The sequence below is a fragment of the Cnephaeus nilssonii genome, assembly GCF_951640355.1.
Source record: "Cnephaeus nilssonii genome assembly, chromosome: X".
Taxonomy (NCBI): Eukaryota; Metazoa; Chordata; class Mammalia; order Chiroptera; family Vespertilionidae; genus Cnephaeus; species Cnephaeus nilssonii.
The window spans coordinates 88,417,215-88,427,974 of record NC_137071.1 but is presented as its reverse complement, the minus strand read 5'-3'; positions in this window follow the sequence as shown (position 1 = coordinate 88,427,974).

Sequence of the window (10,760 nt, the reverse complement as noted above, 5' to 3'; positions counted from 1 at the left end):
GACTCCGGTCAAGGGCATATATCTTGGTTGCAGGCTCCTCCCTGGCCCGGGCCCTGATCAGGGCTCCTGCAGGAGGCAACCAATTGATGTGTTTCTCCCACATCAATGTTTCTCTCTGTCTTTCCCTCTCTCTTCCAGTCTCTCTAAAAATCAATGGAAAAATATCCTCGGGTGAGGATTAACAAAAACAAACAAAAATAAATAAATAAATAAAGGTGCTTAAATGTTTAAAAATAAAATAAAATAAATAAAAAAATAAAAAGGCAGAGGATGGCCCTCAGACCCCTGTCCGGGATCTGGTGAATATGGCATTTAAGGTTTTCAATGCCTGTGAGGAGCAGGCAGAATCAGATCGGGAGGCCCACCTTCGACAAAAGGTGAACCTGCAAACTCAAGCCTTGGTAGCAGCCCTAAGGCCAACAGCCACGCATGGTCCAAGGGGGACTGTGCGTGGTGGGGGTGCAATGAAAGGACGAGCGCCACCTGGAGAATGCTTCAAGTGCGGAAATGAAGGCCACTGGGCTAAACAATGCCCTCAACCCTGGGCTCCAGCCAAGCCCTGCCCGGCGTGCAGTCAAAGCGGCCACTGGAAAAGTGACTGCCCCTGGAAAAGTGACGGGCCCTCTGCATCTCAACGTAGAGGGGCCGTCCTTCCAGGTCATGACCTGCCGCTGGCCATGCTGGGACTGGCTGAAGACTGAAGATGCCCAGACTCGGTGAGTCCCGGGTAAAGCTCCAGGTAGCAGGTAAGCAGATCTCCTTCTTGATTGATACAGGGGCTACCTTTTCTGTTTTGCCCTCCTTTTCCGGGCCACTGTCCCCTTCCACGATCTCAGTCATGGGTATTGATGGCAAATCCACCTGCCCACTGGCCACCGGGCCCCTTCCCTGTCTCCTCGACAATAGCCCTATAACCCACTCATTCCTAGTTATGCCTTCGTGCCCTGTGCCCCTTTTAGGACGAGATATCCTCACAAAACTAGGGGCCACTCTGCAGCTCACTCGGAGTCCTTCAGCCTCCCTGCTTCTTCCGCTCCTGGCTCCCTCCCTTCACCAGAACACTGATCCCCCACTGCCTGCGTCCCTTGTCAACCCAAAAGTATGGGACACCTCTACCCCGGTGGTTACTAGACACCATACCCAGGTCAGGATCAGACTTAAGGACCCCACCTTGTTTCCCTCCCATCCCCAGTTTCCTATCTCCCTAACTCATCACCAAGGCCTCAAACCTCTCATTACTCGGCTTCTGGGGCAGGGTCTTACTTATTGACTCTCCCTGCAACACCCCCATCCTCCCTGTTAGGAAGGCAGACGGAACCTACCGGCTGGTGCAGGACCTCCGACTAATCAATGAAGCGGTGGTCCCCATCCACCCGATGGTCCCCAATCCTTACACTCTCCTTTCCCGCATCCCATCTGGTACCACCCACTTTTCCATCCTTGACCTCAAGGACGCCTTCTTTACCATCCCTCTGGATCCAGACTCTTACCATCTGTTTGCATTTACTTGGGAGGACCCAGACAAGCAGGTATCCCGCCAACTCACCTGGACAGTTCTGCCCCAGGGATTCAGAGACAGCCCTCATCTGTTTAGCCAGGCCTTAGCCAGAGACCTCCAACAATGCTCATTAGAACCCAGCACTCTTCTCCAGTATGTAGATGATCTCCTTCTCTGCAGCCCCTCTTTAGACATTTCTCAGAGGCAGACAGCTAACCTCCTCAACTTTCTAGGGGACAAAGGATACTATGTGTCTCCTGCCAAGGTGCAACTGTCGGCCCCCACCGTCACTTACTTGGGAATCTGTCTGACTCCCAATTCCCGAGGACTGACAGTTGACCGAGCACAGGCAATACAAGACCGACAGCCTCCTACTTCTGTGCAACAGATCTTGTCCTTTCTAGGCCTGGTAGGATTCTTCCACCATTGGGTCCCAAATTTTGCTCTCCTAGCTAAGACTCTATACCACACCGCTAAAGAAACACCAATAGGCCCCCTCTCCTCACCCTCCCTCATTCGCCAGGCTTTTTCTAAGCTCCGGGATGCCCTTCTGGCCTCTCCCCCTCTCTCTCTCCCGGACATCTCTAAGCCTTTCCAACTATTTACTGATGAGAAACAGGGAATAGCTATGGGGGTCCTCACCCAGCCCCTAGGGCCAGCCTTCACCCCCGTAGCCTACCTGTCCAGACAGCTTGATCCCACGGTTCGGGGATGGCAGCCCTGCCTCTGGGCTCTGGCTGCAGCCGCTACTCTCACCAAGGAGGCCCAGAAGATCTGCCTCCAGCAACCCTTACAGGTCTTCTCCACCCATAGACTACAGGATCTTCTGTCACACTGATCCTTATCTCTCCCTGCCCCCTCTCGCATGCAGGAACTCCATCTCCTGTTCCTCGAGAGTCCTGACATCTCCCTAACTCAGTCCCCAGCCCTGAACCCAGCCACTCTCCTTCCTGCTGCCTCCACCCTACCTGTGGCAACGCACTCCTGCCCCGAGGTCGTCGAGGCCCTCACTCAACCTCGGGCGGGACTCTCAGATCTTCCTCTCTCTAATCCTGACTTAACTCTGTTTGTGGATGGAAGCTGTGCCTAGACCCCCAGGGACGTCAGTTGGAAAGCCTCCTATGTGGTAGTAACACTTGAGCGGATCCTGGAGGCGGCCCGGCTCCCAGAGGGTACCACCTCTCAAAAGGCTGAGCTCATTGCGCTGACCAGGACCCTGCAATTGGCCAAAGGGAGGAGGGTAAACATATATACAGACTCCAAATATTCCTTTCTGATAGCTCATTGCCACGTGGTTATTTGGAGGGAGAGGGGCTTTCTCTCTACTAAAGGCTCACCTATTATCAACGCTAGACTCATAACCTGCTTATTTGATGCCTTACAGCTTCCCTCCCAGGTAGCCATCGTGCACTGCCGAGGCCATCAGACTGACTCCTCGATGGTTACGCGGGGAAACACCCGAGCAGACGCGGTGGCCAGAGGCTTAACTCAGGGTGAAGGGTCCCCAGCCCCGGTCCTGTTCCTTTCCCTTCCCTCCATTAACCCTCAGTATACAGAAGAAGAAAAAAATAAACTCCTACAACGGGGAGGCTCTTCTGGTCCTGAGGGATGGATCTTCATAAATAACAAGACTGCCCTTCCCAAGGCTCAGGTAGGGGCCATTGCCCAACAGGTCCACCAGTCATTGCACATGGGACCGCTGGCACTTTGGAGGTTCCTCAAACCCCTCTTCACCTCGCCCACACTGCGAGAGGCAGTCACGAGTGCCTGCTCCTCCTGCTCCACGTGTGCAGCTGTCTCACCCCAGGGAGGAATGCGCCCCAACTTTCCTACCCATCAAATGAGGGGACACCTCTCAGGGCAGGACTGGCAGGTAGACTTCACCCATATGCCTCCCCACAAGAAGACGAAATATATGCTTACAATGGTAGACACCCTGACAGGGTGGGTAGAGGCCTTCCATACCCACAAGGAAACTGCTGAGGTTGTGGCTGAGACCCTAATAACACACATAATCCCAAGGTTCGGCCTCCCCACCTCCATACAATCAGACAACGGCCCGGCTTTTATATCAAGGGTCGTTCAGCAGGTTAGCACCTCACTTGGCATCTCTTGGAAACTGCACATACCCTACCGCCCACAATAATCGGGTAAGGTTGAGAGGGCCAATGGCCTCCTTAAAGACCATCTAACAAAACTCTCTCTAGAAATTCACAGCTCCTGGCCGGACCTCCTGCCCATGGCCCTGACCAGAATCCGGGCTACACCAAGGAGCCCCACCTTCTTAAGCCCTTTTGAACTCCCATATGGGAGACCCTTCTTGCTCAACCATTGTCTCCCTACTGACCCTCCTCTCCTGGCTACTTATCTTCCATACCTGTCTCTACTCAGGCAGCTGCTCCGGGAACACGCTGACAGGTTTCTACCCAGGCCAGAACCAGCTGACCAAGGCTTGCGAGGACCACCCCTCCAGCCTGGGGACTCAGTTCTCCTTAAGAATCTATATCCCAAGGCCTTGGAACCCAGGTGGACAGGACCACACACAGTAATCCTCACAACTCCCACTGCGGCCAAACTACTTGGAGATCCATCATGGCACCACCTCTACAGACTCAAGAGGACCCCAGAGCAGCATGACTTCTATAAATGTGAGGTGTTGGGCCCCCCTAAGGTCCACCTTAGCCGCCCTCCCCCTTCTTCTTCTCCTCCCAGCCCTGGGCAACCTACATCCACCCCTACCTGCTTATGTGTGGAGGTTCAAGGTCCGTGAAACCTACAACCAGGACAGCACACAAGTCACCCGGCAGGTAGGATCTCAGGACTGCCCTCTGGTCGGATGCCAGGCGGAGATCCTGATTGCTGATGACCTCCGGTCAGTATCCAACGGTGGCCGACCATATGCCTGCTTTGCTTATGACCAGCGGAACCCAGACAGGTGTAATAGAGACGTCAACACCTATGGGGGTTGCCGCTGGTCAGGCTGTGTCATCCATGATGCCTACAATGAGGTCAGGTCTGGTCCCTTTTTCTGGAAGGATGGGACCTTCAACATCAGGGTCCGGGACCCCTGGGACCAGCGATGGGTTGCGGGTGTTATGGGAAAACTATATGGGGGTGGTTGGAGCTCAACCCCTTCAGGGACCATCTACATCTCCGGGGAATATGTCATGGCCCAGGAGGCCCAAATCCAGGTCTCCAAAAGCATCCTACAGACCGAACATTCCCTTAAAGGGAAGCTGCCTGATTCCCCCCCGGGTAGAAGTCCTGTCTTCCTGGCTCCAACTTATCCAGCACACTGTACTATTCCTTAACGAGACGCGCACCCTGCCCAATGTCTCGCACTGCTTTTTATGTGTCTTTCTCCAAAGACCTTTGCTGGCTGCCGTCCCACTCATGACTCCTCCAGGAACCCAAGGACACGGTGAATGTCAGCCTCCCCTGGCTGGCATTCCCCTCTGGGAACCCGAAACTCCAGAACCCACCTTGCCCCCGCGGATATGCTACCAGACCAGCAACCTGGTAACTGTGGGACGGGTCACTTGGAATTGTACCCAAAACCACACTGCAGCCAGTCCCACCAAGGCCAGCCCGGGTACCTTCTTTTGGTGCAATAGCACCTTAAGCAACTGCATAAACTCTTCTGACCCTGGGCCTTGCTTCGGGGTCACAGTAGTTCCCCAACTAACCTTGTATGGAGAGTCGGAGCCTGCCTGGTTGCTCCCTTCATCCCACCCCCGGGCCCGCAGGGCCGCCTTCCTCCTTGTCATGTTGGGGGTAAGTATCGCTGCCTCGATAGGCCTAGCTGGGGGGGGGGGGAGGGGGCCTCGGGAATAGCATAATCTCTGCTCAGGATTTCAATGACAAACTCCAGATAGCCCTGGAGTCTACTACTACCTCCTTAGCCTCCCTGCAGCAGCAAGTAACATTGGTAGCCCAAATAGCCCTGCAGAACCGAAGGGCCCTAGACCTTCTTACTGCAGAAAGAGGAGGAACCTGCATGTTCCTTCAAGAAGAATGCTGCTACTACATCAACGAGGCTGGAGTGGTGGAACAGAACGTGCAGACCCTGACTAAGCTGAGTGAAGAATTAGGTGCAAGACACTCCCAGGACAACTCTCTTTTCTTTCGGCTGGCTCAAAGCCCTTTAGCTACCTGGATCCTACCCCTGATAGAGCCCCTAATTCTCATCTGTGTCTTATTTTCCCTAGCTCCCTGCCTCCTCAAATTCATCCGCTCCCGGATCGCAGAAATGTCTCGGGTGACTGTAAACCAGCTCCTGCTCCATCCCTACACTCGGCTGCCCCTCAACCCGCCTCTGCCTGACCCTGGCCTTTAACATCCCCCACCCTCTTCGCCCCTGGTCAGCAGGAAGTAGCCAGGACGATTTCGGTGCCCCCTATCACCAAAAGGCCGGGATGTTAGGTCGAGGCAGGGGGGGAAGCCCAGAGCCTATGCAAGCATCTGCAAGGTAGATGGTGACAAAGATAACTGGCGCCTTCCCAGACCCTTGCCCGCCTTCCCAGACCCCTGGCCCAAGGCAGGAATTCCGCACCTCTCATGCCCTCCACCCTCCCCTCACTAAACAGCTGTATAAAGTACCTAAGCCCCCTTTTTGGCGTGAACTCCCCTGGCCCACTCTCGGACCAGTGAGTTTTGCCCGGGAGCGCAAGATTAAAACCTACCCCCCTTTTCATCGCCTGGACTCTGTGTCTTGTTTCCTGCGTCACAAATCTTTCAGAATCCAACCGTGACCTCCTGGTTCATAGGTTGATGCTCAACCACTAAGCCACACTGTCCTGGTGAGTCGTGCTGTTTTAAATAAACACACTTTTAAGAAACCTGGGTTCCACAAGATATGTGATCAGTGCTGGGACCCTGCCAGCAGGCGAGGGGATCCCAAGGCAGGTGCTGGGCGTGAAGGCCATGGGGGCATAGGCTACCAAGGAGACAGAACTAAACCTCACATCCTGCTTGGCCCCGGAGGATGGCTGGTTAGCCAGAGACGGGTAAGATTCCTCAGGGAAGGAACAACCTAAGACAGGCACAGTCGCATAGGGGCCATCAGGAGAGAACTTGGGGGTCAACAGAGGTGGGGCACAGACCTTCACCCCCCCAAGTTTGCAGGGGCCTGAACCCTCACCCCTGCTGAAAGAGATCTCCTGCCCCCATGGCTGCTCAGCTTCACATGCCCAGCTCAAATCGGGACCCAGGTAACAGAGACTTGGCCAACAGCAGATGCCGTCTCACTGCAACAAGACTTGATGGAGATGTCTTGCACCCATGATCCGGGGAACTGGGGTCTATGATATCTAAATCCAGCCTAGCACCAGGAATGCTCAGGGCCTACTCAAGAAGGCAAATAATCCTCTCCACTAATAATTACAGGGTAAAACAAGATGGTTGTTAGAGTATTAAATTTGACAGTAAAATAGTAGTCAAGTTTTCAGACTAATTTAAATTGGCCAATCAAAATAAGCAAATACTCTAGAAAAATCAATTGTACTGGACAAAAAAGCTGTTACTAAAGTGTTAACTAAAATTTTTATTGGTAGTACATCTCATGGTAAAATTGCATAACATATAATGAACCTAAAGCAGTCACATTTTAGTGCAAAAAAAAGTAAAATTTAAAAGCTATCAAGATTACAGCATAAAATTTCCAAAAGCCTCCCAATATTTAAACCAAAAAAGGGGGGATAGTAGAAGAATATCATGTAAGGAAAAATATCCTGCAAATAAATTACATCTAGAAAATTTTTACTTTAGAAAATTAACTTTCATTTGTAATGCTAACAGTAAGTCATCCAGGTAAAACATACATGGTGTCAAAACAAGCCAAAGGAAAATCATTTGGGCAAAAAAATGAAAAAGGATTGCAAGTCAAATTTATAGAAAATACTGCTTTATTAACTTTTGGTCGAGAATATGTTTGTATATTTTCAGAAAACAACTCCGAGACAAGTGGATTCCTGCAACAGAGAGGAATTGACAGGAGTGCTCCAGCCATGAAGTCAGAAGAGAAACAGTCCAGAGATGGAAGACGCTGACCATGCCTTGCCATACTAGCAGTCAGCAGATATGCGTCACTGCAGATTGCCCAGGACCAAACCAGAGAGGGTCGAACCTGCAATACCACCATTTGTCCACCATCCAGAACTGAAATATCATTGCTGTTATGAACACATAAACAACTGTTGGACATAGAAACCGGGACTCAAAAGAACTGTTGGCCCAGAAAGAAACTCACTATAGACTGATTCATTTGCCTCTCAGCATAACTATTATTGCGTGTCTCATTTTCGGTTCCTATAAGTGTATTCCTAGTATCACATGAGCTCACTCATCTAGGGGAAAAGATGAACAACATAGACTGAAGAACAAGAACAGCATTGATCAGACTGTCAGACCTTAGAGGGAAGGTAGGGGAGGGTGGGGACAAGGGAGATAGATCAACCAAAAGACTTGTGTGCTTGCATATGAGCCTAACCAGTGATCACGGACAACAGGGGGAGGGGGCATGCGTGTGTGTGTTGGGGGGGGGGTTGGGAAGGGGACGGGGGGAGGGTTTTGATGACAAATATGTGATACCTTAATCAATAAAGTAATTAAAATAAATAAATAAATAAATAAATAAACACACTTTTCAAGATTACATAAAAATATTGATAATTATTGAAACTGAGTCACTGTTTGATGGGAATTCATTATAGTATTCACTCTACTTTTAGGCATACTTGAACATTTCCATAATTAAAACGTTTTTGAAAAAAATTATTCAATTAGTGTGGAATTTCAGAGGGAAGACGGGGAGGGTGGGTGGGTGGGAGGTAATCAACCAAGGACCTTGTATGCATATATGCATGGCCCATGATCACAGACAATGGGACTGTGAGGGTATGGGGTGGAGGGTGCAGGCTGGAGGGGGTCAGTGGGGGAAAAGGGGGAACATATGTAATACTTCCAACAATAAAGAATTATTTAAAAATTTTTCTTCAATTATTTCCCCTTCTCAATCGCCAGGATAAAGTACACATTTTTTTAGCAGGAAAACAAGATTCTTTAGGATCAAGCTGATTTCTCTGATTTCATATCTTAAGCCCTCCCACCCCTACCCCTTTTGCACTCTATACTGCAGGATTTCTTAGCCTCAATATTATTTTGGTTTTGTCCCAATAATTCTTTGGGGGAGGAGATTTTTAGCAGTATCTATCTTCTATCCACTAGTTGCTAGTAGCACTCATCTGGTTGTGGAAACCAAAAAAATTCTCAGACTTTGCCAAATGTTCTCTAGGGGGCAAAATTGCCCCTGATTGAGACAACTGGTCTAAGTATAGCAGATGGTCCACAGTTCCTAACATGATATGCTGTTTAATACCTCTGATAATTTATATAAACTATTCCCTTTGCCTAGAACAGTGATGGCGAACCTATGACACACGTGTCAGCACTGACACGCGTAGCCATTTCTGATGACACGCGGCCGCTGAGGCGTCCTCATGCAAGAATGAAACATTTGCTGCTCCTGAGGATAAAACATTTGCGAAATAATGTTTTTTCCTCAAAGTGACACACTACCCGAGTTATGCTCAGTTTTTTGGCGAAGTTTGACACACCAAGCTCAAAAGGTTGACCATCACTGGCCTAGAATGTCTTTCCCCTCCTCTTCCTGACAAGTTTTATAATGGTTCAAATACCTGCTTAGATCAACACTTTTTGGGTGAAGTCTTTGTTTCCTGTGTTCATTTTATTTTTTAGCCCCCAGCCTCCCAACATAATCCTTGGCATAAAATAGGTGCCAAATAAATGTTTGCTGAAAAGATTAACCATAATTATTAAGAGATTTTTACTGAGGTCCTTGTCAGCACTGAACTTTATAAAGGTATAAAGCAAGATCCTCACTCTAGAATGGTTTACAAATTAGTTGGTGAGATAAAAACTGTTAATTATCCCTTATTACCCTTTCTTCTTTGTCTTGAATAAAAGAAACTCGGATGGCTATCTTGAAAAACCCCCAAAACATTTTCCAGCCTCCCTACAGACTAAGTCCTAGACAATTGATGTAAATGGAAGTGTATCCTTTAAAAGAGGGGGCATGCTCTTTGTGACTTCCTCCTTCCTATTGGCTGGAATGCTGATCAAATGGCTGGAGCTCAAGCAGCTATTTTGGACTAGGAAGCAAAGCCTCATGTTAAGAATGACAGAAAAGCCCTTCTGACTTTATTTATAACAGAAAGAAATAAACTTTTATCTTGTTTAAAACATGGTTAAACTTGATCCTAAATAACTGAGTTGGGAAAACAGAAAGCAGAAGAGATTACATTGAAAAGGAAAACAGAAGCCCAGGATGCATGAGGAAGTTTGCACAAGAGTAAATTAATGTGCCCTGGCCGGTGTGGCTCAGTTGATTGAGCATCCTCCCCTGCACAGAAAGGTCTTGGGTTCTATTCTGGTAAGGGCACATACCCAGGTTGCAGGTTTGATCCCTGGTTGGGGTGCATAGGGGAGGGAACTGATCAGTGTTTATCTCTCCCTTCCTCTTTCTCTCTCTCTCTCTCTCTCTCTCTCTCTCTCTCTAAAAAAAAAAATCAATAAAAAGCATATCCTTGGGTGAGGATTTTAAAAAAAATTTCTAATCTTAACTTTTATTCTTCTGTGATTTTTTTTTCATTTGGGGTTTTATAGTTCCAAACCCTCAAATCTGAATTTCTGTAAGTTCATTATTCCTCTTTGTAATTGTCTTCCTTTGCTTCTATTATCTATAAAATGTGTTACTATACTTGTTTAATATTTGACAAGAAATCTGTTCATATTTTTGTAATAGAAAATAAACAACATTTCAAAGGTCAGGAAGGCAATTCACATACAGATGAAAAAGCAAATGTTTGCTAAATAACTGTTTGTTTGGCTATCTTTAACAATGGAACACAGAGAGGAATTTACTAGGTCCCCCCTGTCTCACACTAGTTCATAATAACTATGATGATAGCTCCCTATTTGGAGCAAGTCAGCTTTCTAAATTCTTTTAGGCAATTAGGGGTATGGTGAAAGGTTCTTCCTCTTTTTTTATTTTTATTTATTTATTTATTTTTTAATATATTTTATTGATTTTTTACAGAGAGGAAGAGAGAGGGATAGAGAGCTAGAAACATCGATGAGAGAGAAACATCGACCAGCTGCCTCCTGCACACCCCCCACTGGGGATGTGCCCGCAACCAATGTACATGCCCTTGACCGGAATCGAACCCGGGACCCCTCAGTCCAC